The sequence below is a fragment of the Schistocerca serialis genome, chromosome 5 (assembly GCF_023864345.2).
Source record: "Schistocerca serialis cubense isolate TAMUIC-IGC-003099 chromosome 5, iqSchSeri2.2, whole genome shotgun sequence".
Lineage (NCBI taxonomy): Eukaryota > Metazoa > Arthropoda > Insecta > Orthoptera > Acrididae > Schistocerca > Schistocerca serialis.
Window position 1 is genome coordinate 756,590,542 of NC_064642.1, and position 26,351 is coordinate 756,616,892.

The following is a 26,351-nucleotide window of genomic DNA, read 5'->3' on the forward strand; positions in this document are numbered from 1 at the left end:
TCTTCAAAATTACCAACGCAAACACAGCTAGAAAACCTTTTATCACCATTGCTTTTACATATTTAGTTTTATACATATTTGACCACTACAAAATTATATGTTTACTTCATTGCCACATATATCTTCTCTATCAGCATCTCACAGTACCACATATTAATCATTAACCTCAATACATTCATCTTACCTCTCCAAAACCACCAGTATTACAAATATAGCTAGAAAACCGAAATACGTACCATCACATCAAAAACTAAATTTCTCAGGTACACTAAGCAGAGTAAGAAGTTAACTTCCTTCCTGTCTGTTGTTTCTCCAGACTTAACACTTCACGCTGGCATATACCTTCGTTTACCTGGTCACATTATATCCTTAAATTTCACTTTCATCAAATATTGTTTGTACTAAAAGCAAAAGTTATTTAACCCGAAAATAATTTTACCACAAGCAAATGTGTCCACATACGATCGTCTTACAGCGTTAAAAAGTAAACTACAATGCTGTGGCAGAAAAAATTTAATGTAAAAGGGAAATATCTAATGTAATGCTTATACATATTACAAGGAAAAAAATTGTTTCTTGTTTGTCCACTGTGTATCGTGTCTTTCTTCATGTCTGTAATTATACCGTTGTCAAAATTTCTACGCATATGCCAGTTGTTTCTATGTTCTTACGGTATGTAGTGATGTTGTCTGTTATAATTTCGCTATTAGATATCGTGAATCTTTCTTGCCAGGCATTCGTCATTATCTAACTCTAGTTCCTGCAATAACACTTGCAACGCTTCCAAATCGCCTTTGCACCTGCCTGCAGGTGAGACGTATCTTAAATGTGTTGGCAGTTTTGTCAAATAAATATGTATGAGCTCAGATGGACTGTAAGGGTTTCACAAATATTAGTTCTTCTGCGCCATATATTCAGTATTTATTGACGTTTTCTTTTCGGGCTACTCCAGTGTTAAATTTTTCAAATAAATTAACACAATTTACTGCACTAAAAAAACTGCAAAATACACACATCAAAAAAAGTTTTGCGTCACCCCAGTCCCCAGAACTCATGAAGATAGACATTGACTGTGGATACTGTATCACAGACGCAGTACCTTTGACTGTTCAAAGATGTTACTAAACCCGCCCAAGGATGTAAACGACCATGCATGAGCAGCGCCTATTAGACGGAGGGGGTCCGACAGCCGATCTGTTCCGGTCATTTCACCAGGAAGGAGGTACACAGCTCTTTTTTTTGTCTGTAATTCAACCATGCCTAGACAGTCAACACCGCGGTTCGATGGCGTCCGCATTGTTACTTCGTGCCAAGAAGGGCTCTTAAGAAGGGAAGTGTCGAGGCGTCTCAGAGTGAACCAAAGCGATGTTGTTTGGACATGGAGGAGATACAGAGAGACAGGAACTGTCAATGACATCCCTCGCTCAGGCCACCCAAGGGCCCTACTACTGTTGATGACCGGAGGAACCCTGACAGCAACGCCACCATGTTGAATAACGCTTTTCGTGTAGCCACAGGACGTCGTGTTACGACTCAAACTGTGCGCAACAGGCTGCATGATGCGTCACTTCACTCCGGACATCCATGGCGAGATGCATCTTTGCAACGACGACACCTTGTAGAACGGTACAGATAGGCCCAAAAACTTTCCCAGTGGACCACTCAAGATTTGGCATCACGTTCTCTTCACCGATGAGTGTCGCATATGCCTTCAACTAGACAATCTTCGGAGACGTGTTTGGAGGAAAGCCGGTCAGGCTGAATGCCTTAGACACACTGTCCAGCGAGTGCAGCAAGGTGGAGGTTCCCTGCTGTTTTGGTGTGGCGTTATGTGGGGCCGATGTACACCGCTGGTGGTCATGGGAGGCGGCGTAACGGCTGCACGATGCATGAATGCCGCCCTACTACTGATAGTGCAACCATATCGGCAGCATATTGGCGAGGCATTCGTCTTCATGGACGACAATTCCCGCCCCCATCGTGCACATCTTGTGAATGACGTCCTTCAGGATAACGACATCGCTCGACAAGAGTGGCCAGTGTGTTCTCCAGACATGAACCCTATCGAACACGTCGGCGATAAATTGGAAAGGGCCGCTTATGGACGACGTGACCCACCGACCACTCTGAGTGATTGACGCTGAATCGCCGTTGAGGAGTGGGACAATCTGGACCAACAGGCCTTGATGAACTTGTGGATAGTATACCACGACAAATACAGGCATGCATCAGTGCAAGAGGACATGCTACTGGGTATTAGAGGTAGCGGTGAGTACATCAATCTGGACCATCACCTCTGAAGGTCTCGCTGTATAGCGGTACCACATGCAATGTGTTGTTTTAAGGAACAAAAAAGGGGCGGAAATGATGTTGATGTTGTTCTCTGCTCCAATTTTCTGTACAGGTTCCGGAACTCTCGGAACCGAGGTAATCCAAAACATTTTTGATGTGGGTATATTCGGATACTTCACCCAACAGTCAAGTTTCAGTGTTTTATAAAATTCGATCATTTTTTCAAAATAGATTTGTTGATACAATATTTACTTTCTGAATCTGACGTTGAAAATTCATGTGGCACTCTCAGCTTCAATACATCGTTTTTACTTTCCACAGATGCTATGTCGTCTTTCAAGGCTGGACAACCGTTTATATCAGCATCACCTAATGCATTTACAGCATTATTACATAAATTGATTAAATTCTTTTATGTACTAATTACAATAGATGCATCCAAGTTTCTAGTGTTATCTGAAGTGTTAGCTGGAGCTTTCAAATCAGTTACTCTTTGATTAACACTTTGAACTGTGATTCCTGTGTCAGTGAAATTGTCGTCTGGTTTATCACGTTTTGAATTTACAGTTGCATATTAGTCGTTCAGTTCATCTTTAAATTCAGTTATTTAGTTCTTCTTCACATACCGAAAGCTGACTCCCTAAAACATGTTTTATTTTATTAAAGCTTTCGGAAATTAGATCATTTGCTCCAGAAATTAGGTTGTATTTTAACTCGTCATAGCATCCGGAAATTAAATTGTTTGTTTCGAAAATTCGATTATTTGTTTTACAAATTTGTTTCCCTAAAACCCCACTGTTTTTAATCAGATCCCTTTTTAACTCGCTTTTTAAAAACAACACAGTTTCTACCTAATTGACCGCTTGTTTTAGCCATTTTCTCCCCCAGAACGTGACTGTTCTGTTCTAAATCATTCTTTCACTCACTTTTTAAAAAGTCTCTGTTTGTAGCCCTGTCATGACTCGTCAACTTTGGTATGTCCCTCATAAATTGTTCTAACGATAGTGTGTGCATTGAATACGTGGCATTTTCAAAACTGATTTAATCTTGGCTGTGCGTCGGCACTTTAAAATAATTCCTGAACTGAGCAACTTCTTTTACATTTTCAAAGTTTCAACAGCAATGGAGGTCTACAAAGATGTTGTTTCAGACTCAAAAGGATAGTTACAACTGATACAATTTCTGCCACTCTTTGAAGATGACTCAAATTAGGTACTTGTAAAAACAGTAATGGAGATTTCGCTTGTACAGATCCTTCTAGTATTGGTTACTGTCTTAGCAAATGGTTTAATGACAGTCGATCCATACAAGCTCACGCTTCCAGCAGTCACTAGCGATAAAATCCAGTTCGTTGAAGCTTGGTTAGTGTCTTATGTTAGCTCAGAACTTTGGACCACTTTATACGCGTCCATGCCACGCGGCGCAAATTTCGATTGGTGTGGTACCGTACATAGCAGTAACACGACAGTTCTTCTGCAGCTGACGGTGGCCAGGTTTTCTGTGACGAGGAAAACAGCTCTGCCCCAGTCTGCAGCTGTTAGCCAAACGGCCGTCAGTCCCACAGTTAGCGCAACATCCCTCTTGGTCGTTTTTCGTGCGCGAAATCTTCGAAAAAGAGATCCTACTTTTGAGAAGCAGCCGATACGACACACTTTCAGAACATAGTCTATGGAGCTGCTTATCAGGTGGGCACGATTGAAGACAGGAAACGGAGGTCGTTACATTGCATAAGAGAGAATAACAAATCCTCACTGAATGTAAGTGCGAACCTTTAGAAGAAAGGTTCCGATGTTTTCGGCGTCTGCTGGAGCTCGGTCCCTGTAGCGTACATGAATACCGGCCGTACCCCTGGCCACACAGCGAGTGCGCGGACCACCCACGCCACGCCACTCCAGGCCAGGTCAGTCCAGGCAGCTGTGGGAGTCGGCCTGTGTACGTACACGAGCAGCCGTGTATACCTGCGTTTACGAGCGGTCCGCTGGGCCCGCGGCTGACGACTGAAATTGCGGCCTGGATTTACGAGGCGGCCTGGCCTGGCCTGCTGCTGCTTCTGCTGTATGGGGGAGGGCAGGGTCGGCTCCTGCCCAGGCGGCTCAAGGCCACCAGCTAGGAGCTCTGCAGGTGGAGCGGAGGTTGCCATCCACCCACATTGTTAAGTGCAAGAGCCCTCACGAAAGGACACGAACAGAATTACATCACGAAAAAGGAAGTGAATACTGAACACTAGTGATTATTTGAAGGAAGGAACTTTATGCATTAACGTCCCGTCGACGACGAGGTCATTAGGGAAGAGGGATAGTTTGAATTCTGTAACTACATCTACATCCGTACTCTGCAAATACTGCAAAATGCACGGGAGAGGCTATTTCCTACACTTCAAGTTAATACATCTATATCCCGTTCCATTCACGCATGGACAACGGGAAGAATGGTGGTTCAATCGCCTCTGTGTGTTGTTCAAAAAAATGTTCAAATGTGTGTGAAATCTTATGGGACTTAACTGCTAAGGTCATCAGTCCCTAAGCTTACACACTACTTAACCTAAATTGTCCTAAGGACAAACACACACACCCATGCCCGTGGGAGGACTCGAACTTCCGCCGGGACCAGCTGCACAGTCCATGACTGCAGCGCCTGAGACCGCTCAGCTAATCCCGCGCGGCTCTGTGTGTTGTTATTAGTGTAATATTGCCTTTGCGATTCTTTCAGGAATCATTCATAGAGCATTCTACTGCACTCTGCATCACTTAAAGTTCATTCTTGTAACCAGGTTTTCACGCCATAGCCAGCATCTACCTACCTCCTAGCGTCTACCAGTTCAGTTCTCTCAATATCTCAGTGACATTTCCTTGGGTAAAATATATATATATATGTATACGGTGATCATTATTAGTGCCCTTTTCTGTGTTCATTCAATCTCTCTTTCCTAAGCAAGTATCCCGACTTGTGGGTTCTGCTGGTTAATTGGATGTGGCATCTTAATGTTAAGGGTGGCTGGATGCCCTTCCTGTCACCACCCCATACCCCCCCCCCCCCCGGGAAGGAATTAGTGTACCCTAACTGGCTGCATCTAGTGTAATCCATGGAATAGTGCGAATGTGTTGAGATGTCCGCTAGCTGTGTAACTGAGGCGGAACGTGGGGACCAGCCCAGTATTCACCTAGCGGCATGTGGAAAACCGCCTGAAAACCACATCCAGGCTGGCTGGCACACCGGCCCTCGTCGGTAATCCCCTGGGCGGATTCGATCAGGGGCCAGCGCTCCTACCCGAGTCCAGGAAGCAGTGCGCTCTGTTTCATATATATACACATTGTAACCTTCAGGTATTTGTATGAGTTGATAGATTCCAAATTTGACCCAATGTTACTGTAGTCGTTGTATTCTTAGTTTTTTTTCGCTTAGTGAAAAGCAAGGTTTTATACAGGGCTATCACAAATGATTGAAGCGATTTCATAAATTCACTGTAGCTCCATTCATTGACATATGGTCACGACACACTACAGATACGTAGAAAAACTCATAAAGTTTTGTTCGGCTGAAGCCGCACTTCAGGTTTCTGCCGCCAGAGCGCTCGAGAGCGCAGTGAGACAAAATGGCGACAGGAGCAGAGAAAGCGTATGTCGTGCTTGAAGTGCACTCACATCAGTCAGTCATAACAGTGCAACGACACTTCAGGACGAAGTTCAACAAAGATCCACCAACTGCTAACTCCATTCGGCGATGGTATGCGCAGTTTAAAGCTTCTGGATGCCTCTGTAAGGGGAAATCAACAGGTCGGCCTGCAGTGAGCGAAGAAACGGTTGAACGCGTGCGGGCAAGTTTCACGCGTAGCCCGCGGAAGTCGACGAATAAAGCAAGCAGGGAGCTAAACGTACCACAGCCGACGGTTTGGAAAATCTTACGGAAAAGGCTAAAGCAGAAGCCTTACCGTTTACAATTGCTACAAGCCCTGACACCCGATGACAAAGTCAAACGCTTTGAATTTTCGGCGCGGTTGCAACAGCTCATGGAAGAGGATGCGTTCAGTGCGAAACTTGTTTTCAGTGATGAAGCAACATTTTTTCTTAATGGTGAAGTGAAAGACACAATGTGCGAATCTGGGCGGTAAAGAATCCTCACGCATTCGTGCAGCAAATTGGCAATTCACCAAAAGTTAACGTGTTTTGTGCACTCTCACGGTTTAAAGTTTACGGCCCCTTTTTCTTCTGCGAAAAAAACGTTACAGGACACGTGTATCTGGACATGCTGGAAAATTGGCTCATGGCACAACTGGAGACCGACAGCGCCGACTTCATCTTTCAACAGGATGGTGCTCCACCGCACTTCCATCATGATGTTCGGCATTTCTTAAACAGGAGATTGGAAAACCGATGGATCGGTCGTGCTGGAGATCATGATCAGCAATTCATGTCATAGCCTCCACGCTCTCCCGACTTAATCCCATGCGATGTCTTTTTGTGGGGTTATGTGAAAGATTCAGTGTTTAAACCTCCTCTACCAAGAAACGTGCCAGAACTGCGAGCTCGCATCAACGATGCTTTCGAACTCATTGATGGGGACATGCTGTGCCAAGTGTGGGAGGAACTTGATTATCGGCTTGATGTCTGCCGAATCACTGAAGGGGCACATATCGAACATTTGTGAATGCCTAAAAAAACTTTTTGAGTTTTTGTATGTGTGTGCAAAGCATTGTGAAAATATCTCAAATAATAAAGTTATTGCAAAGCTGTGAAATCGCTTCAATCATTTGTAATAACCCTGTATTTGTGAACTATTAAATAAGTTGACAAATTTTGCACCATTTTGAAATCTTATCAAGATCAGGCTGAGCTTTGCAGCTATTTGTGCAGCTACTTGCAGAGAATACTTCATTACAGATAACTCCATCATCTGCGATAAGTCTTACGTAACTATTAATTGGAAAGGAATGGCCAAGGAAATTGGTCGCGTCGTTTTTAAGGGTGTCACTGGAACATCTGCCTTCGACGATTCAAGGAAACCGTAGCTAAATATTGTTAGTCTGACGGGTATTTGAAAGCATAGACCGCATGACGCCAAGCTTACTCCACTTATTCGTGAGCTCCAAAAGACAGTAGATGGTGGAGCTCACATTCGTGCCTCGTCCGCCAACTTGCAGAAAGTCTTCGTTACACTCCCGTACAGCCACGTAGTAAACTTATTAACTGCGATCGTACTGAAGATTTCTGAGCAAAACGGACACAATGTGCCGTTGCTCATGGGAGGTATCTTCAGAAGACCAGCGTCCAGTGCGCTTCAAGGCTTTACGACACTTGTGGGGAGACGGAGTGTTTAAACATTTCTGTAGAGCCCGAGACACATCCGTAGATTTTTTGCTTTCTCATTCGTTGGCTTCGCCATTTCAGAAACAAACTGTGACTTCCAACCTAAGCTAGACCTCGGGCTAAGCTGCAGATCAGTCTATCACAACAATCACCTGTGAAAAGCCGCTTGTACCAGCTGGAGTTTCAGGCTCTGTAAAAATGTCTCTGCGCAGAAGTGTTCCAACCTCGTGTTTCGAGGAATTCTGGGACGGCCGCTTCCGTTCACGATACACAAGTGTATAAATAAGCCGCCGCATAGCGTCTTCAAGCCTGTGAGCCTGTTCGCAGACGATGTAGTTTTGTATGAGGAGGTAACTCCGTCAGACGCGTGTTATGGAAAGCAGAGAGACGTACATGTGGTCAGTATGTGCGTAGGTTGACTATTGTCTCTACACTTAATCACATAAAATAGAATGCACAAGAATAGACAAAAACATCCATCAGACTACGTGATCGGTGCTCAGTGACTGGCATCCGTAGGGAACTTCTACTATACTGCATTGTTTCTCTACAGCGATTGAAGGGAGGAGCGATGGCATACATCTAGCCACCTGAAGGGCAGACGCCTGACTCAGAGCTGAATACGAAAGAAGCAAAATTCACTGACGAAAGCTGTCGCTTACGAAATCCTTGTCCGATCGATTAAGTATTACTCGTAGGCCTGTGATTCCTGCCAGGTTCGATTAAGTGAAGTCACAGAAAAGATTCAAAGAAGAGCTGCACAACTAGTCACGGATCTGTTCAGGCGCATAAGAGCGTCTCAGAGATGCTAAGGATGACGCCACGATGAAGGCATGAGGCATCTTGTATAGTTTAATTCACAAACTTTCGTCACTCTACGTTCCAGAATGATTCAAGAAACTTAGTCCTTTCTACAGTGTGCAGGGGCTGCACAAAAATACGAAAAAGCAGCGAGAAATGCGTGTTTGTACTTATATGTCTACATCTACATCTACATGGATACTCTGCAAATCACATTTAAGTGCCTGGGAAAGGGATCATTGGACCACCTTCGCGATTCTCTATTATTCCAATCTCGTATAGCGCGCGGAAAGAATGAACACCTATATCTTTCCGTACGAGCTCTGATTTCCCTTATTTTATCGTGGTGATCGTTCCTCCCTATATAAGTCGGTGTCAACAAAATATTTTCGCATTCGAAGGAGAAAGTTAGTGATTGGAATTTCCTGAGAAGATTCCGTGGCAACGAAAGTGCCTTTCTTTTAATGATTTCCAGCCCAAATCCTGTATCATTTCTGTGACACTCTCTCCCATATTTCACGATAATAGAAAACGTGCTGCCTTTCTTTGAACTTTTTCGATGTACTCCATCAGTCATACCTGGTAAGGATCCCACACCGCGCAGCAGTATTCTAAAATAGGACGGACAAGCATAGTGTAGGCAGTCTCCTTAGAAGCCTGCCAATAAAACGCAGTCTTTGGTTAGCCTTGCCCGCAACATTTTCTATGTGTTCCTTCCAATTTAAGTTGTTCGTAATTGTAATACCTAGGTATTTAGCTGAGTTTACCGCTTTTAGATTAGTCTGATTTATCGTGTAACCGAAGTTTAACGAGTTCCTTTTAGCACTCATGTGGATGACCTCACACTTTTCGTTGTTTAGGGGAAAAAAATTGCTCTGAGCACTATGGGACTTAACTTCTGAGGTCATCAGTCCCCTAGAACTTAGAACAACTTAAACCTAACTAACCTAAGGACATCACACACACCCATGCCCGAGGCAGGATTCGAACCTGCGACCGTAGCGGTCGCGCTGTTCCAGACTGTAGCGCCTAGAACCGCTCGGCCACCTCGGCCGGCTATTTAGGGTCAACTGCCACTTTTCGCACCATTCATATATTTTTTCTAAATTGTTTTGCAGTTTGTTTTGATCTTGTGATGACTTTATTAGTCGATAAACGACAGCGTCATCTGCAAACAACCTAAGACGGCTGCTCAGATTGTCTCCCAAATCTTTTATATAGATAAGGAACAGCAAAGGGCCTATAACACTACCTTGGGGAACGCCAGAAATCACTTCTGTTTTACTCGATGACTTTCCGTCAATTACTACGAACTGTGACCTCTCTGACAGGAAATCACAAATCCAGTCACATAACTGAGACGATATTCCATAAGCACGCAATTTCACTACGAGCCGCTTGTGTGGTACAGTGTCAAAAGCCTTCCGGAAACCCAGGAATACGGAATATGTAGATGCTAGCCGAGCCTGCAGGTTGCGCTGATGTATTTGACCACGAATAGCACCTGTGAAATATCCTCAATACCTTTCAAGTGTCAGTCACAGTGATAACGAGAGTTATGGACAGTTGTGAGTGCGTTAAGTGAATTGGAACGTGGGAAAATCGTCGGTGCGTGTGTGTTAGGTGCTTGCGTAACCAAAGGAGCGTAAGTGTTTGGTGTTTCAACAGGCACCATATCGAAAATTTATACAGCACACAGGGAAAGCGGAAAAACGGTATTCGCTAAGTCACATCGCGGGCGAAACTGTGTGTGTTGAGTGATCGTGGCAGACGCTGATTGAATAGAATTGTGACTGAAAATAAAGGGATGAGAGCTGTAACAGTCACTGGAGAATTTAGTGTGTCACTCGCGTACCCTGTCACCCTAAAACAGTACGGAGGGACCTGCATAAGCAGGGGCACCGAGCGAGGTGGCGCAGTGGTTAGCACACTGGACTCGCATTCGGGAGGACGACGGTTCAATCCCGTCTCCGGCCATCCTCATTTAGGTTTTCCGTGATTTCCCTAAATCGCTCCAGGCAAATGCCGGGATGGTTCCTTCGAAAGGTCACGGCCGACTTCCTTCCCTAATCCGATGAGACCGATGACCTCGCTGTCTGGTCTCCTCCCCCAAACAACCCAACCCAACCCATAAGCAGGGAAGTGCAGGATGAGTTGGAATTCCAAAACCGCTCATCAGTAATGCAACTGTCCAAAACAAGAAAACATAATGCCGCAGTCATGAAACCTGTACTGCAGAGCAATAGAAGAAAGTAATTAGGTCAGATGAGTCTCGTTTCACACTGTTTCCAACTTCTGGCCCATTTTACGTCCCAAGAGTGAGACATAACGGGATTCGCCGATGACTGGGGCAGCCATATCATGGTGTTCCACGAATCCCAAGTGTATTCTGCAAGGTATCATTAACGCCAAGGGCTATGTGACCATTTTGGCTGATCAGGCCGATTCCATGGCACAATGTTTGTTCTCCAGTGGTGATGCTGCGCACACAGTCGACAGAGCACCTGTTCACACAGCTCGCATCATCTAAGACTAGTTTTGTGAGCACGAGGATGAATTGTTTCGTGTGCCATGGTCACCAAATTCGCCATATCCCTATATTACTCAGCCTTTGTGGCCGACTTTGGAGAGTAGGGTGTGTGATCGCAGGCCACTTCCAACAGCGTTACCCGAACTTGTCACTATTTCGCAGGAAGTCTGATATAAGATTCCCCTGAAAACCACACGGGATCTGTATGTATGCATCCCGACTCGACCGTAGTCTGTTCTGAATGGCAGCGGTTTTGCTACGGCGTATTCGCCATGGTAATGTGTTGTCTTTTTGGTGTTTCTGTATTTTTGTCAATTCCTTGTACGTTAGCTGTGTTGCTATATAGGGATGACCAAAGCGCTGTTGAGGAACAGAAATTCCTGTCTGAGGGATGGTAGAGTCTGCGTGTGCCGAGTCCTTCACGATGGAAAGAAAGGAAGGACGTAAGGTCAGGGTTCAGCGACACATCGACGACGAGATCATATGACATGGAGTGGGAGGTGGCATAGACGAAGGATGTGGAAAGAAACATCGCGATATTTGTCTTAAGAGGTTTAGAGAATGCAAGGGAAAAGTGCAGCTAGACGACTGTGTAGTGACTTGAACCAGTGTCCTCTCGATTACGAGTCCATTTGTAACACATTTCATGGCCACTCATGTCTGCTAGCTCTGCCGACCATTGTAGTAGTTTGGACCAGTACCCGGCTATAAGGAGAAAAAAGTATTTCTTCGACCTGAAATGGTGGTGGTGGTTGTTGGGATGTTTAAGGGGGACTAAACAGCGAAGGTCATCAGTCCCACCTGAAATGGCTCATGTGGTCTTACCCTAATCTTCATGAAAGAGCTTTGGCTGGAACGTTGAGCGGTATCGTGCTTTCTTTCGTACACACAGTTGGACAAAGAGACCAGTCTGCTGAATTAATACACAGAATCAAATAATACGTTTTTTGTTGCTGAAAGACACTTATGTTTTATCGCTCTCCACAGCTGTGACTGAAGTGAACGCATGTGGAATTATTTACACACATTATTAGTCTTGATTGCTAAGCCTACAGACAAGTAGCCGAAGACAATGAACTGTTTTATTCGGTAAGTTGTAGGTCTTGAACTCTAAATGCGTTTACTACAACGCTTGTCCACAGGATACAACTTAACTATCGGTATATACAAGTCTGACATAGCTCGGCAAAGCGATGATGTGACGCCTCTGTTCACTGGGAGCAGAAGTAGAACTTGAACTCAACTCCAGACGGAATCCAGATGGAAGTCTCTAGACGAACCTTCATTATGTCAGTGACGCCTCGCAACTACTGGCGAGTGCGGAGCCGGGGGTGGGGGGGGGGGGAGGGGGGTGCATGACTCAAGCGTCGGCCGGGACTGGTGCCGCCAGCCACCAGTGACGTTGTGTGGACATGCAGCGTCTTTGCGCTGGTCAACAGTTGTCAGGTTATCGATGATGGGCGACCGCATTAATCCCCCCCCCCCCCCTTCTTAAAAATCCGTACTGGTGTTAGATGGTGCACGACGAGCAGTTGCGGGGACAGGAACTGAGACTGCAATCGACAGTGAAAACCCACCCATATCTCTGCATTCGCGCTGAGCGTGGCCGGAACGCCGACTGGAAAACCAGCCACAGGGTGCGCGCTGGTGTCTGTACGCGCAGACTCGGGCGTTGACGCAGATGAGGCGACGGGAATCTCTGGGGCCACTGGCCAGGTGACGAAATGCGACTCCTCCGCCGGCTCGATATCCATAGGCGTCCATAGGCGTCCCCAAGGACCGGACTGCAGGAGGAGGCGATTGCGCCTGTGACGGTGACCGCTGCAGGCCCTGGCTACGAACTAGGTTCGCAAACAGAAAGGGGGTGGCAGAATCTCGAAAAGTAACAGGCCTAAGCTGGTTTTGTTGCTCCCAGTGCAGCCTCGTCGGGCTCTGGATGACGTAGGTGGACCGCAGAAGCGCATCAGACACTACATCGTATTCCCATCAATGACCCCTGCTGAAGACCCTATACAAAACCAGTTGCTGAGGCTGAAGCATCGAAGCAGGCGGTGAAGTGGGAATCCTCTGAGACAGATGCAATCTCCTATGACGGCGACCTTAAGGAGTTCAGCAGTCGACTTTCCACCCCTGGGCAAGGAGCGGTAAGACGACAGAAACACCTCGAGTACCTGTCCCGTGAGTGAATGCCCCTTGGATTGTCCATTTGGGATTTGAAGACTATGAGAAAACTTCCGCCTCTCCATTGGGCTGGGGATGGAAGGGCGCCGTGTGGATTTGGTGAATGGCATTGTCACTGTAAAACCATAATCATGGAACGTTAACTGTGGCCCAGTATCAGACAGAAGTAATTCCGGCAGCCCTTCAGTACAAAAAATTGAAGTCAGGGCCGACACAGTATTCACAGACGTAGTGGAGATGGTGGGAACGACAAAGAGGAACTTGTTGTAAGCGTCCACCACCAATAACCAGCATGTATTTCAGTATGGACCAAGAAAGTCTGTGTGCACCCACTGTCACATTCCAGTAAGGTGCTGCCAATCAAAGTAATGCTGAAGGGGGGAGCGACCAGATGGTCCACCCACCTGGCGCACTGCGAAGTCATTGCCGTTACCTGAGAGTCCATCCTCCGCACTGTACAATGACGTCTGGCTAACTGTTTGGTCCAGATGACACGTAATGATCATGGTGCAGCAGTTCTCCCTGCAAGGACTGAGGAACTATTATGCAGCCATCGCCACTTTCTTTACGAAGGAGGAGGACGCCCATTTCCACCGAGATGCTTCGAGACCACCCTTGGCGAACAAACTTGAGAACCACACCCAAAGCCGCGTCCAATGCCGTTTATTTTGCCACTCGGCTAGAAGTAACTGGAAATTCTTCTAACATGCGCATCTCTTGAGAGATAACGTGGAAACAGGCGTCCTCCGATGAATAAGAGTTGGCGACAGAGCCCACTAGTAATCGCGACAATAGGTCAGCATTGAGATGCTTTATTGTAGGCACTGGTAATTTGACAAAAATAACGCTCACTGCTGTATCTTCTGCAATGTCTGAGCTGGGACAGAATGGGAGTAACCAGACAGTGCCGTGATCGGCCTGTGGTCCGTAATCAAATAAAAACGGCGTCAGTATAAATTTTGTTGGGACTGGGTAACTCTGTAATTGATAGCCAGAGCCTCTTTTTCCAGTTGATTGTAACTGCGAGTGCCTTTTTCAGAGTCTTTGACGGAAAGGCAATCGGCCCGTTGTGGAGCCTGTGCAATGTGACACGCACCGATACCGTAAACGGAGTCGTCCACTGCAGGAACGACAGATCTGGTGGGGTCGAAGAGCAGAAGACGCCTCTCAGTTAAGAGCCCTTCACGGGGGAAAAAACTGTCTGGCAATCTCACGACCAAACGAAATGAACACCATTGCGGCGCAAACGATTTAATGGAGACGTGATCGGAGCTGTGTTGGCTACGAAACGAATACAGGGTGAGCCACCTACCGTTACCGCCGGATATATTTCGTAAACCACATCAAATACTGACGAACCGATTCCACAGACCGAACGTGAGGAGAGGGGCTAGTGTAATTGTTTAATACAAACCATACAAAAATGCACGGAAGTATGTTTTTTAACACAAACCTACGTTTTTTAAAATGGAACCACGTTAGTTTTGTTAGCACATCTGAACATATAAACAAATACGTAATCAGTTCCGTTTGTTGCATTGTAAAATGTTAATTACATCCGAAGATATTGTAACCTAAAGTTGACGCTTGAAACCTCTGACGTTCAGTTGCGTGTTGCAACAAACACGGGCCACGGGCGTTTCATAGGACGTGGAGGACGCATAAATTGGCCAGCCCTTTCTCCTGATCTTACACCTCTGGATTTCTTTCTGTGGGGTACGTTAAAGGAGAATGTGTACCGTGATGTGCTTACAACCCCAGAGGATATGAAACAACGTATTGTGGCAGCCTGCGGCGACATTACACCAGATGTACTGCGGCGTGTACGACATTCATTACGCCAGAGATTGCAATTTTGTGCAGCAAATGATGGCCACCACATTGAACATCTATTGGCCTGACATGTCGGGACACACTCTATTCCACTCCGTAATTGAAAACGGAAACCACGTGTGTTCACCCCTCATGGTAATGTACACGTGCGTCAGTGAAAAAGACCAATAAAAAGGTGTTAGCACGCGGACATAATGTGCTGTTCCAGTCTCTTCTGTACCTAAGGTCCATCACCGTTCCCTTTGGATCCCTACGTAATTCGGTGCTCTCCGATACACAAGATCGAACAGCGGAGGAGTGGTACTCAAGCGTCAACTTTAGGTTACAATATCTCAGGATGTAATTAACATTTTACAATGCAACAATCGGCACTGATTACGTATTTGTTTATATGTTCAGATGTGCTAACAAAACTAACGGGGTTCCATTTAAAAAACGTAGGTTTGTGTTAAAAAACATACTTCCGTGCATTTTTTTATAGTTTGTATTAACCAATTACACTAGCCCCTCTCCTCACGTTCGGTCTGTGGAATCGATTCGTCAGTATTTGATGTGGTTTACGAAATATATCCAGCGGTAATGTTAGGTGACTCACCGTGTTTAATATGTCAATTTTCCCGTGCAGTTCGTTACATTTGTGGGAACAGGCAAGACACGAATGGCACAGAAATGCGATTGAGGCGGATGAATGCAGTGTGCATTAATCCGCCTGTAATACTGTGAGCGTGGAAATGTGCTATAAGCTGTGTCAAACATCTTCGCCTTGGCCCACAAATCCTCGGAACTTTGGCACTCGAGCCACTTGCTGCAGTGGTTGAGCTGGAACAGGTAAGTGCGGCCGTTGTGGCGCTGGTGCTGCTTGTAACATGATTTGCAGTGCTTGTAGTACTTGGACAAAGACTGACTCTGTAACTGTACAATTTGAACTAATGGCTTTATATGTTTGACACTGCGTCAGCGTTGGAAGCGATCTGAAAGTTATATTATTCTTGAAGAATCAAGCCTGTCAAGATCGCTACTAATTATTTTTATTACTACTGCCGGTGTCGACAGATCTGTGCTGTCGTCGTTTGATCTGAAACTTACAGAAACAAACATCCCAAGAGAAGGGGCTCAAATACATACGATTCCACATAACCATTGTGTACACTACTGCAACATTAGAACGTACCTTGTAACATTATTAGATGTATATGATTTTTACAACAATGCAAGTCACATAGTGATGCTGCGTCCAGTTGTAATAAAAGTGCAGGGAACATCAGGATGTCACAAATACCACACAACTGAAACATACAACATGTTATGCCGATGTCCCAGCATAAATTATTCACTTGACACCACAATGGCGATTAGCTAGTATAATATTTTCACAGATAGGTTAGTATACAGTTGTTTACATAGTGGTATCCGGTAATCGATAAATTTCCATAAATATGCCACACTGCAATTATTTATTCTCTCCAATCTCATTAGTATTATTTTAAGACAATTTACGTAAAATTTTAAATCGCAGATTTAAAATAACATTACTTTTTGGAAATACGCAATGATATTTTTTAATGTAAATTTTCAATAAATATGCATTTCATGCATTATATGTAAACTTAAAATATAATTCAATGTCAGTTTTAAAAATCAAGTCTACAATAAACATCAGATTATTCATCAACACAGAGCCAAATCAAAAGACCTGACAGAAGAAGCTCATCAATGTAACTATAAGCAAGACAAATATAGACCATAGTCGTGGACCATGCAAAATCACCCGATGAAATACTATTAGGTTTACATAATTGTATTCTTCGCAGCTCGTAAAATGAATTACATTCATACGTGAACGTGATGCTGTGCTCTTGGCCTAAATACAGTGCCATCATTAAAGAATTATAGGCTAACGTTTCAGCGTAACTGCATAGCAAGCTATTGCAATTATTTACAAGTAATGCAAACTGTTGTGGAGATCATGGTATAGTTTCCGAGGTTTACATGAGACCATATGCACCGAATCGTGAAAAAAATTGTCGTGTATTGTGGAATTCAAAGTTTACGTATGCTAAAGTGCTTATAGTTTACACCTTCTAATTTTTGCTTAAGTAGGCGGTAAGTATATCCGGAAATTAGACGTGATTTGGATAACTTCTTCATATATGAACGAAATTTCTATACGTAAATAACTCTGTGCTCGATGTTTATGTTTATTACAGTACACAAGATTTTGTTCAAGTAGGTGCAACAATAAATACATCATCACAGGCAGAAGTGTCACAGTAAAGAATTGAAGACCACATGAAAATGACAATATTCCACGCATAATAACATCTTAAACCGTAAATGAAAAATCTTTTGTAACTGATGTGGGGCTCGATGTTAGTGCTTGTTACAGAACTTGAAGTTTGTAAATACCTCATGGTAAACAGACGAGTTACAGTACATAATTATATTTTTTACTTAATTACATTCATAATGTGTAGAATGAAATTGAAATCATATATACAAATGATGTGGTGCTTGGAGTGTACGTAAAAGAGTGTCTATTCAAGTGCAACTCGTCAAAATAAATCAGTGCTGGTCTACATAAGAGCACACATATTCCATTTGCACATAATACATGCTTTCATTCGATGAGAAAAGCAGATGAGTTTCGTAAGGCTCCAGGTTATAAGTCGGTGCTCGAGTTTGGACTCCCAAGTTTGTACTTCTGCCGCTGTACATTCTCCTTTCGTATATGCAGTTGGACAAAGAACACAGACTATTGAATTAACACACACATTCAAACAGCAGAACTCTTTATTTAGTACTAAAAGAGACTTATCTTTTATTCCTCTCCCTACCGTGATTGAAGTGACGCAGTTTGGAATTATTTATACAGATATGACTCTTGACTGGCAAGTGTACAAAAAAGCATTCGAAGACAATTATGTGGTATGGCAAGCCTGTAGATATCGAACTCTGATTGTTCTAAATGCAGTTATTACACTCAGCTCGATATATACAAGTCTTGTGGACTACAGCGTTCGCGACCTGATCAGTTTCACGCTGTTTCACGGGAACGAACATACCAGATTTCTCTCCTAAGACGAGCAGAACCTGAAGTAGACTCGATCTAAACTTCACGCGGAACTGCCCCGTACGTCCCGTGCGGACGAATTTCATAACCGCTGCGCAATTGCCTGGGGGCGTGGCTCAAACCTCGTCCGGATTGGCGGCGCTGCGTCGACGTGCAGCTTCTCTGCGGTCGATTGCTGGTGTGACGTTATCGATGATCGACATACTAGAGCTAGCTTGGAGGGAGCATAATTTCCTCATGACAGCTGGTGTGTCCAAAATCCATTCTGTCAGTCCTACCAGAAGCGCTGTAAGCACCAGCAGGAAATGGCCAACGAGAATAGCTACGTTCTATACCTGGCTATTATTGGCTGAAAGTTCTAGGTATTAGACAATTTCGTGGAGCGGTATGGAGTTCGGCGAAATCCGGAGCTTGCCTGCACGCCTCGTGGCGTTAAAATTCGGTGCCCTCTGGGGCGGATGTGATGTTTTCAATGTGTAGTTCGGGAGTAGGTGGTTGTTCGTTATCAAGAAAGTTACTTACAACAGCACACAAGACTGAACGAATACGAAGTGCTTTTGAAAGATAAACCGCTATTTGACTCTACAACAGGTTTTATTCGACAGTCTAGTTTTCGGCCTTAAGCGATTATCAAGATTAAAGCATGATAGTTGTACTAAGCATCAGAAAAATAGCAGAGCAAATAATGAAATTGATGTATGAGCTGCATGATTTGTTCTCTTACGTATTAAAAATTATTAGACTTGAGTAGAACACAATTATAATAAAGAGTCACACTACCTATTCCCATGATATACCGCAGATCACATGGTGCAAACTGGGATGCTTTTATGACGAACGATCGTTTCACTTATGTTTACGTATGTGGTTGCTTAGACACATTGTAGCCAAGATTGAAACGAGTGATTTGGTCATCTATTTTATTCTACAACCATATCAAGTGAAGAAGTCACTCTAATTGCCAGTACATGAGACTATGGCGCAATGTTCTCGCATTTGCTTTTGACCAAATTGGTTTATATAAGCGAAGATACATGTATTGGCATGTGACCAGTTTTTGCTACAAGTTTTCAGACGTGAAGATGGCACATACTGACTGAAACTCGTTATCGAGAATTAATAAATTTGTGGGCTAGACTGTGTCACTCAGGGAGTTTGAATAGTTGCTTTGTGAACTTTCCTCACCCGGGACGTGCGACGGGTCCTCTGGAGTGGAGACTCTTCCAATAGAAACCGCAATGATTCCAGGGAGTGCACAAAGAAAAACGTGAGTCGGGAGAAAGTGGCAGAGTCGGCAAACACCAGCTGGCGTGACACTGCGCAGGCGCGAAAACTCCTGCCTCCGAGAGCACTCCGCTGGCATCGCTTCTCAGTAGGAGCGGCTGCTGTGGCCGAGCGGTTCTAGGAGCTTCAGTCTGGAACCGCGCGACCGCTACGGTAGCAGGTTCGAATCCTGCCTCGGACATAGATGTGTGTGATGTCCTTATGTTAGTTAGGTTCAAATAGTTCTAAGTTCTAGGGGACTGATGATCTCAGATGTTAAGTCCCATAGTACTCAGAGCCATTTGAACCATTTTTTCTCAGTAGGGCGCGAAGCGACGCAGTGGTAAGGCAATAAATGACTCACTCCACACCCATTCTCGAGGACAGCAGTTCAAACAACAGTCCAGTCGCCCAGATTGAGGTTTTTCCTACCGTTTTCCTTAAAGCCCAGAGACAAATGCCACAATGGTTCCCTTTAAAAGCACCGGTTGATTACCTTCCCTATCCAAATTTGTGTTCTGTCTCTAATGAAACGGCAATACTTATTCCTTCCTTCATTGTAAGTACGTGGAGAGGAATGGTATTTTCTCCTGTACGTCTAGTGTGTCTCGATCGGAGGATTACTTGTGCAATAAAATGAGCCAGCTGTTCACGTTTGAAAACTTTCGCATATGTATAATGCATATTCTGTTATTAAATAAAGATTTCTCGTTACAGTTAAAATATGGGGTATATCATAACTCATATTACAGGTTGGTAGGGTTGTAGATGTAACTTTGTACATAACGTTTCGATAACCGAAACATACACTACTGGCCATTGAAATTGCTGTACCAAGAAGAAATGCAGATGATAAACGGGTATTAATTGGACAAATATATTATACTAGAACTGACATGTGATTACATTTTAGCAATTTGGGTGCATAGATCCTGAGAAATCAGTACCTCGAACAACCACCTCTGGCCGTAATAACGGCCTTGATACGACTGGGCCGACCAGGGTGGCCAAGCGGTTCTAGGCGCTACAGTCTGGAACCGCGCGACCGCTACGGCCGCAGGTTCGAATCCTGCCTCGGGCATGGATGTGTGTGATGTCCATAGGTTAGTTAGGTTTAAGTAGTTCTAAGTTCTAGGGGACTGATGACCTTAGAAGGTAAGTCTCATAGTGCTTAGAGCCATTTGAACCATTTTTTGATACGACTGGGCATTGAGTCAAACAGAGCTTGGATGGCGTTTGCAGGTACAGCTGCCCATACAGCTCAATACTATACCACAGTTCATCAAGAGTAGTGACTGGCATATTGTGACGAGCCAGTTGCTCGGCCACCATTGACCAGACGTTTTCAATTGGAGAGAGATCTGGAGAATATGCTGGCCAGGGCAGCAGTCGAACATTTTCTGTATCCAGAAAGGCCCGTACAGAACCTGCAACATGCGGTCGTGCATTATCCTGCTGAAATGTAGGGTTTCACAGCGATCGAATGAAGGGTAGAGCCACGGGTCGTAACACATCTGAAATGTAGCGTCCACTGTTCAAAGTGCCGTCAATGCGAACAAGAGGTGGCCGAGACGTGTAACCAATGGCACCCCATTCCATCACTCCCGGCGATACGCCAGTATGGCTATGACGAATACATGCTTCCAATGTGCGTTCTCCGCGATGTCGCCAAACACTGATGCGACCATGATAATGCTGTAAACAGAACCTGGATTCATCTGAAAAAATGACGTTTTGCCATTTGTGCACCCAGGTTCGTCGTCGAGTATACCATCGCAGGCGCTCCTGTCTGTGATGCAGCGTCAAGTGTAACCGCAGCCATGGTCTCCGATTTGATAGTTCACGCTGTTGCAAACGTCGTGGAACTGTTCGTGCAAACGTCCCCATCTGTTGACTGAGGGGTCGTTACGTGGCTGCTCGATCCGTTACAGCAATGCGGATAAGATCCCGTCATCTCGACTGCTTGTGATACGAGGCCGTTGGGATCCAGCACGGCGTTCCGTATTGCCCTCCTGAACCCACCGAGTCCATATTCTGCTAACAGTCATAGTATATCGACTAACGCGAGCAGCAATGTCACGATACGATAAACCGCAATCGCAATAGGCCACAATCCGACCTTTATCAAAGTCGGAAACGTGATGGGTGCGCATTTCTCCTCCTTACACGAGGCATCACAACAACGTTTCACCAGGCAACGCCGGTCAACTGCTGTTTGTGTATGAGAAATGGGTTGGAAACTTTCTTCATGTCAGCACGTTGTAGGTGTCGCCACCGGTGACAACCTTGTGTGTATGGTCTGAAAAGCTAATCATTTGCATATCACAATTTCGCTTATGTAGCAATTTTAATGGCGAGTATTCGGAAATGTGCCATTTGGGTGAAAAATACGTTTGAAGATCGGATTAGTTTCAAAACTCCAGCCTCACGGTACGTATACAGCAGAGACAATGAATTCTGACGGTGTGTGATCTACAGGAGCGCATGTCATGCTCTGTGTTTGGATTGCTCGTCGTCGTGTTCTCTTCTACGTGACCGCTGACGTGGTCTTGGAGGGCAGCGTCTGTGGAGCGCCATAGTCGGCCCACCGCGTTGCGGATGAAACCAGTTTCTCGCCGCCATTGTTGTACTCGGATAAAAGTGGTGTATGACGTGACAATTTCAACAAGGACTGACTGCGGCGACCTCTTCCCAGTTTGTGTGCGTACCGTGAATCGGGAGATTTGAAAGTGGTCCGGTCCTCAAACTTATTTTACACCCAAACGACACATTTCGAAGTATACTAGTTGTATAGGTTAATTGCTGTCTTTAGAATTTGTAGTAACAGTCTTATTAAGACCTGATGCGTTTCGATTTATTTTACAGCATCTTCATACGGCTTTTTTTCTCTTACAGTTCTGTTTGGTTTGATGATTAACAGTTCGCATGCTTTACTTGTTACTATAAACAGTAAGAGAAAAAAACCATAGTGCTTCAGTGACCACTGAACATGGTTCAAAATAAAGCGAAACGCATCTGGCCTTTATTAGACTTTTACTAGAGTTGCCAAAGACGTCACTTGACCTATACAGCTAGTATATATGCAACTGCGGAAAAAGAGAGACCAAAAAACAGAAAAGACAACATGTATATTTCGAAATATGTTTTCGTTCCAAAACGTTTATGTACTATCAAGTTTTTGCATGTAGACCCCTGTGCCTGGAGGTCTGGAGAACCACGGCCGTTCACTATTGTAAGAATACGAAACACCTATAGCCGTCCTTACGATGTCGTTATTGTGTAGCTGCCAGTTTCAGCGCTTATCTACTACGCCCCTTCTACAACCCTAGAAGACTGTAATAGGAATTGTGAAGCACTTGAAACTTCTTTATTTAAATGTGTGTGTCTATACTTAAATTGCAGAATGACTGAGAAGATGAAACTTCTACCTAACTTGATTCTGGAACAGCTGAGTAAAACTGAACGTACTGAGCCTACTTTCCCTTTACTTTTTCTTATCATGTCAACACTGACCCACAATATTCTAGCGCAACGCAATCTGACTGCTCAAAAAAAATTACAACCTGACTTCAAATAATAAATTCAAAAGAATGGCCCTGACTATAATGAAATCCTAACAATAACCTATAGATTTCAGTAAGCACTTACCTCACAAAAATCTTCATTACGCGAACTACTGCAATACAGCGAGCGTCAACACTGCCAGCTAAATAAAAGATCTAACTACTAAAGCCACTAACTACTAATAGGAATGTGGTTAGCAAATGAAAGATTTTGTTGCAAACCAAATGATGTATTTTTTACCATAATAATCTGACATCCAGTTCAAACACGAATATAAATCGTCATTGGCTTCCAGTACAAAGATATATAATCATGAATAATATTCAATCTCCAAGTCGAACATGTACAGATCCATCACTGCTGGCTGTTCACCTTCAACTGCCCAACACTACTTCCATCACTGCTGGTGACTAACTATCAACTGCCCAATATTACTGACGATTAACTTCCATCGAGTCCAGCCAGCCACAGAGTCTCTTACAAAGAAAGCGCAGTCTAGAGATCCAACTCAAAGCGCTACACAGCGCTGCCAACACAGAAGCAGCCTACTTACACACCTTGTTTATCCCTTTCGGCAACCGCAGTCATCTTTACCATCAGGAGAGGTTATTTATCGCTGGGATCGGGGCAGCAGCCAAAACTTATTGATAACTGTCGAGAAATGACATGAACGGGTAGAGAAAGAGGAGCAATCACTGTAAAAGGCTGTTAAGACTTTCTCACGGACCACAGTTTTTCACTCCGAATAGGAAAGGAGTGGAAAAAACTAAATGTGGATGGCCAGACGGGGATTAGAACCGTCGTCGTCCCAAATGCGAGTCCAGTGTACTGACCGCTGCGATACCTGGCCAGGTCGTATAACTGGAATACCTTTTGCTCTCACCATATGTAGACTACAGGTCATGGGAAACTCTCACCTGACCGGCGTGAGTCGTTTAGTGTACATGCATCCTCAGAAGAATTTCTTTTCCTTTTTTTCCTCCATTTGCCATAATTGTGACGGGAAGTGTTGATCGGGCGATATTTTGCAGGCCTGCTGTCGCTGACGTCACTGGAGCTGCTGCTAACTCGTAGGCATTCCCGTTGCACCCTTATGATGGGTGTGGTTCAAATGGTTCAAATGGCTCTAAGCACTACGGGACTTAACGTCTCAGGTCATCAGTCCCCTAGACTTAATACTACTTAAACCTAACTAACGTAAGGCCATCAGACACAGCTATGCCTGAGGCAGGATTCGAACCTGCGACCGCAGCCTCAGTGCGGTGCCGGACTGAAGCGCCTAGAACCGCTCGTCCACAGCGGCCGGCATGTGTGTGGTGAATTCCTTTAGTTTCTCGCGTCTCCAGCTTGCACTCGCTGAACTGTGCTTATACACCATGTATGACCTATTAGATAGTACTGCAACTCCTTATAGACTATATAATTGGCTACTTGATCAGTTTCACACTGTTTCACGAGAACGATCATACCAACTGTATCTCCTAAGAGTCATCAGGCGGACTTTCCCTAGTATTTCGATAAATCATTGCAATTTTGTTTTTTCAGTGTGTAGAAATAGTGATGTGCGAAACTCAGTTTAATAGATAATACATAATATCCAGTACAGTAATGGCAGTACACAGGGCGTTAAAAAAAGTACTCCATATTTTTAGAGGTCCAGTGAACATGGACTCTAAAATGCAAAGCTAACACTTACTCATCTTCGCTACTGTAAAACACATCTCGCCTACTGCAACCTCTTCGCTATTACGAACGACCTGCAGAAAGCAGTAAACAAAAGAGGCTAAGTAACTCTGTTGTTGTCCATGGATACAACATGCAACAAATAGGTTGGGTTGGGTTGATTTGGGGGAAGAGACCAAACTGTGAGGTCATCGGTCTCATCGGATTGGGGAAGGAAGCCGGGGCCGTGCCCTTTCAAAGGAACCATCCCGGAATTTGCCTGAAGAGATTTAGGGAAATCACGGGAAACCTAAATCAGGATGGCCAGACGCGGGATTGAACCGTCGTCCTCCCGAATGCGAGTCCACTGTGCTAGCCACTGCGCCTCTTCGCTCGGTCCAACAAATAGGTGTTAGCGTTGCTACTCTAAACCGTATTCACACCTCTCAGTAAGTGCAGGGAATACATTAGTTCTAATGGAACCGGTTCCAGTTTTGAAAAGTTTCTGAAATGCTTCTGATTTTTAGTTTTATACAGGGTGTCCCAGCTATCTTGTCCACCCAAAATATCTCTGGAACAATAACAGCTATTGGAAAACGTCTTTCACCGGTATCAATGTAGGGCTGGGGCCCATGAATGTACATATTTGGAAACATTCTAAAACGAAAGCATATGTGTTTTTTAACACAAACTTATGTTTTTTTAAATGGACCTCCTATATTTTTTCTTCAGCAATCCATAGCATGACAAAGCACATATACAATGGCGTTGATTACATCGCAATATTCCAATTACATCCCGAGATATTGAGACGCGAAGTTGACGCTTGAAACACCCGACATGCGCTGCTAGCGCACGTCCTGAGGCTCAGGCGTGAACCCCACGCTGCCGGTAATCGCGATGTGATTGACAAGTAAGTGTCCCTCTTGATAAGTATGGAGGTGTGATTACACATATCTCGGGATGTAATTGGAATATTGCGATGCAATCAACGCCATTGTGTATGTGCTTTGTTATGCTATGGATTGCTGAAGAAAAAATATAGGAGGTCGATTTAAAAAAAACATAAGTTTGTGTTAAAAAAACACATATGCTTTCGTTTTAGAATGTTTCCGAATATGTACATTCATGGGCCCCAGCCCTACATTGATACCGGTGAAAGTCGTTTTCCAATAGCTGTTATTGTTCCAGAGATATTTTGGGTGGACAAGATAGCTGGGACAACCTGTATATTAGACTTAGAAGCATAATAGAAGCGCACTATTCCACACGGAAAATGAGAGGCATTATCTCCTGTTATGGTCTGCAAATGAAAACAATGTAATAGCAAGCAGATTACATTAGTAGCTCTGCTGTTGCACATTAACGGAATAATGTGTTCTCATTCGATTATTTATTCGTTTGCTAGGTTCTCTAAGTCGTTCAAAATAAAAGGAGCTTGCAGTAAAAAAGATGTGTTTCTCAGAATAGCTCTTAACGTAATGTGTTTTACAGCCCCTGTTCACTTGGTATTTTTCCTTGCTTTGGTCAATATTAGCACCTTTCAGTATATAGAATATATTTTTTTATTCCTTTGTACCGCCATCTACTACATAGCTGCTGGACTACTGGTCAGTCTGCCTTTTTTTCCTGTCTCTGTGATCATGTATTATTTGTTGAACTGCATGCCACACAAGACTATTTCTATTCGCTGCAAAAGCAAAATCGCAATCATTTACGGAAATGCTCTTCAGACATCATTTTAGAACTAATGTTTACCAGACATTTTTCCCTGTTTTTGACTCTTGTTACCATCTCTTAAAATAGAAATACGTTTTATCGACACCTGTGTGTGGCTGACAAATAATGTAAT